Source organism: Selaginella moellendorffii, unplaced genomic scaffold, assembly GCF_000143415.4.
Source record: "Selaginella moellendorffii unplaced genomic scaffold, v1.0 SELMOscaffold_78, whole genome shotgun sequence".
Classification (NCBI taxonomy): domain Eukaryota; kingdom Viridiplantae; phylum Streptophyta; class Lycopodiopsida; order Selaginellales; family Selaginellaceae; genus Selaginella; species Selaginella moellendorffii.
The window spans coordinates 871,155-875,342 of NW_003314339.1; the positions used below are offsets into that span (position 1 = coordinate 871,155).

Below are 4,188 nucleotides of genomic sequence, written 5' to 3' on the forward strand. Positions count from 1 at the left end.
TGGGGAGATACCACACGTCCCGCAGGTTTTTTGGCACCCAAAAAGAACACGGGATTGTGGAGGTACACTGCAGCTTTGGATCAGCTGCCCCACTATAAGAGTAGGGGGAGTGTGAAATATTTCAGAGTGGGTTCAAACCGTGACTATGGCACTGGATCCCATCAGACCTCCAAAGTTAAGCGTCCCTGGGCTTGAATAGTACTGGGCTGGGTGACCACCCGGGAAGTCCAAGTGACCCCCTCTTTTTTTTTTCCTTACAAGTCATTTGTTTTTGTAAGATCACTGTTTTAATATATAAACTTTGAGTATTTTTCCATAGCATATAAGTGTATGGTCTTTAAATACTACTTACAATTGTGAATGTAAGGTGTATTTGCCAAATTGTGTCGTTAGCTAGTTATTAACTAGGATATAAGTTAGAAATAATGTGTTGGTGATTGTCACCACGTGGCATGGCAAGCAAGTCCAAACATGTGTGTCACGTGGCATACAAGGTCAGGGACACTAAACTCTAACTATGAGAACAAGCCAAAGGGCATGCCACGTGTCAATGTGACACATTGAAAACCATAAAACTCAGAACAAACCAAAGCACATGCCACGTGTCAATGTGGCACACATTGAAAACCATAAAACTCTATGAGAACAAACCAAAGGGCATGCCACGTGTCAATGTGGCACACATTGAAAACCATAAAACTCTATGAGATCAAACCAAAGACCATGCCACGTGTCAAAATAAAACTCGGATATATCCAGGGCTAGACACATCCAGGGCCGGACATGTCTGGGGCCCGACATATCGGGTGCCCGACATGTCCGGGGCCAGACATGTCGGGGGCCCGACATGTCCGGGGCCAGACATGTCCGGGCCCGGATATCTCCGGGGCCCGACATGTCCGGGTGCCCGACATGTCCGGGGCCGGACATGTCCGGGGCCGGACATGTCCGGGGCCGGATATATCCGGGGCCCGACATGTCCAGGCCCGGACATATTGGGGCCCGGATATATCCGGGGCCCGACATGTCCGGGGCCCGACATATCGGGTGCCCAACATGTCCGGGGCCAGACATGTCCGGGCCCGGATATATCCAGGGCCCGACATGTCCGGGGCCGGACATGTCCGGGGCCCGATATCTCTGGGTGCCCGACATGTCTGGGGCCCGACATATCGGGTGCCCGACATGTCCGGGGCTGTAGCGCACCTGAATTTGGAGCCGAACTCCAAGCCCGTTGCGCTACGAAACGAGGGTCCGGTACAATCCCACGAGCACCAGCTCCCCGTATCCAGCACCTGCACGCAAAATGGTGTCAGACGGAGTCTGGCACAATTTTGGCATACCGGTGGCCTAACGCGAGGAGGGGGGTACTCCACCGACTAGAGCAGCGTGGAGCTTGGGCTTAGACCCAAGCCGGACGCAGAACAAGGAGCGACACAGCCCAGCGGGAGCCAAACTAATGTCTCAGGTGGTCGGACATGCATTCCAACCACTATCCCTACTATACATTTGGAACCCCCCACAGCCCCCCCCCCTTGAGGGACACACGCTTTGGGCTTTCACCCCAAGCCACCCTTAGTACCAGGAGTTAGTCTCTGGGACAAGTCCGAAACTTACTAAATATGGAATGTCCTTAGATTGCGAATTTGGACATGGGATGAACACCATTGTGTTCAGGCCGATCTCTACATTCCATAGATATGCCAAATGAGCTAATCTAGACACCTTCCATAAATAGTATTCGGGACCGAAATGAGACCAACACAAAGGGCATGATAGCGAGGGTGTTTGGCAGACACGGTAAGCTATCATCCGGCGATATTGAGGGACTAGTCTCAATACGCGAGGGTTCTTGCCAAGCCAGTGCAAGACAGAGCAAAAGAGAACTAACAAGCCGGGCCAAGTATGCTTGGCTAAATAGACACTTAGGAATTCCTTCCTTATGCTCATCCGGCCAAGTACAGATGCTAAGTCCAGTTTACTAACACTTGGACAAGAGGGGCCAATAACGGGAACCAGCAGTACCGACCTCCTGCCGTCATGGCAGTAAGGAAAGAGTGCCCGTAAGGACTGGTCGACAAGTATCTTTCGATACCCGAAGTCACATTCGCGACACTCTCCCCCCCTTAGGGAAGATCGACGTCCTCGTCGATGTATACCCGAGTCTAGCAAACCGTCAAGGAAACAACTCCGAAAGTTAACGGAAAGCACACTATGTGGGAAACACACCGACTTAAATGAGTTAGGGAACTACCTCTCCTCTACGTCCAAAGACGTTAAGACTCAAACACCCTCCGGCCGTCACCGACAAGGAAATGACTAACAGAGTTAACCACCCTTGCTGCTCCGAGGACCACTCGGCTTACAAAGGAATGATACAACCCTGCCCGCAGGGATATAGGGAGAAGGCCAGAGGCCCAACTTCCCCTGAGCAAGAAATCAACCCCGTCGGGAAGATTTAGATAACTACTATAAACTGGCAGATTAAGTTGTTTACACGACCACGCCCCTTTTCGAAAATGAGTCATCGAGAGAGAGGCGGGGACTTGTGATCAGTCTATAATAGTTATCCCCATGGTTATGGATTGGACCCATGCACCGAAGTGCCGAAGTCAGCCTGCCAAAACTGACCCAAGTATGAACGAACGAGAGAAACGACATTTTGATTTATAGAAATATATTACTTTATTGATTTGCAAGATTGATTACAAGATTTACAAAAGCTAATCTTTATTACGATTCTCATACTCCGTGACAAGCTCACGAGCATGTGTAAGATTACTAAGAGGCTCCCAAGTTGATTCACAAGATGGGTAACCTTTCCACTTAACTAGATACTCCCGACGTTTGGCACGCTTAAGCCAACGTGTACCCAAAATAGCTTCCACTTCATATTCAGGTTCACCATCCACAACTTCTGGTGGGGGACGAATCTCCGCTTGATGTGCATCATCCATAGTGTATGGAGCCAAGAGATTGGCATGAAATACATTATGAATACTGGACATCTCCACAGGAAGATCCAACTGATAGGATACATTACCAATGCGCCGCAACACCCGATAGGGTCCAACATATCTCGGCAAGAGCTTCCGAGACAGAGAACCCTTAATGTTCAAGTTTCGGGAAGATAGCCACACCTGATCTCCCACTTGATAGGATACATCCCGACGATGTTGATCCTTATCACGTCGATACCTATCTTGAGCTTTGCCCATCGCCTCAGTAGCTCTAGACCAACCTTGGCGTAGCTGCTCCGCATAAGTCTCAACGGCTGGGACCAACACCTCGGACATTGGTTTTGGTACAACAATCTGTTGAGGAACCCCACGAGCATTCCCTTGCAGCATCTCCCATGGAGAACAGCCTATAGCGCTGTGAAATGTGTTGTTATAACATATTTCTGCTGTATCCAAATGCTCAACCCAGTCGCGTTGGTCCGCCGCGACATAGTACCGCAGATAATCCTCAACTTGAGCATTTACACGTTCGGTCTGCCCATCAGTCTGAGGATGATAAGCCGTACTAAACTTTAACTTGGTACCAAACAACTGGAACAGTCTGCCCCAAAACTTCCCCGTAAACCTTGAATCTCTATCTGAGATCATCTCTTCAGGAAGACCACGAACTCGCACTACTTCATGGAAAAAGAGCTTTGCTGCTTGTTTCGCATTCACTGTTCCCACAGTTGGAATGAAGTGTGCAATCTTCGACAACCGATCCACAACCACCATCAAAGTATCATAACCTTTAGACTTCGGCAAACAAGTGACGAAATCAAGTGTCACACTTTGAAATGGCCATGCCGGTGCTGGAATGCACTGCAACTTTCCAGCCTGCTTCTCAGCTTTGCGCTTACATTGCTGGCATATAGGGCAGGAACGGACATAGTCCGCTACATCACCTTCCATACCAGACCAGAAAAATCCCTTTTTCAACGAAGCTAGAGTCTTTCGCTGTCCACCATGTCCTGCTGCTGGAACATCATGATGTTCCCGCAAAAATAACTGCTGGAGATCCTTAGAGGGAAGATACAATCTTTCTTGCTTATAGAATATAAGCCCATCCCGAACTGAGAAGTGAAGTTTCGCATTAGTGCGACTAGCAACTTTTGCTGCTTCGCTACCAGGGCTCTGCTTCAACAACCCCGCACGGCATAAGATTGCCTTCGCCAATGGATCACTTCCA

General features: G+C 49.3%; 1 non-coding gene across 1 annotated transcript; it reads left to right on the forward strand.

Annotated features, from left to right (window-relative positions):
* The first annotated feature begins 124 nt into the window (after positions 1-124).
* On the forward strand, positions 125-243 carry LOC112341186. Its single transcript, XR_002990455.1, has one exon. It is a non-coding gene; the product is annotated as a 5S ribosomal RNA (ribosomal RNA).
* Positions 244-4,188: the final 3,945 nt, after the last annotated feature.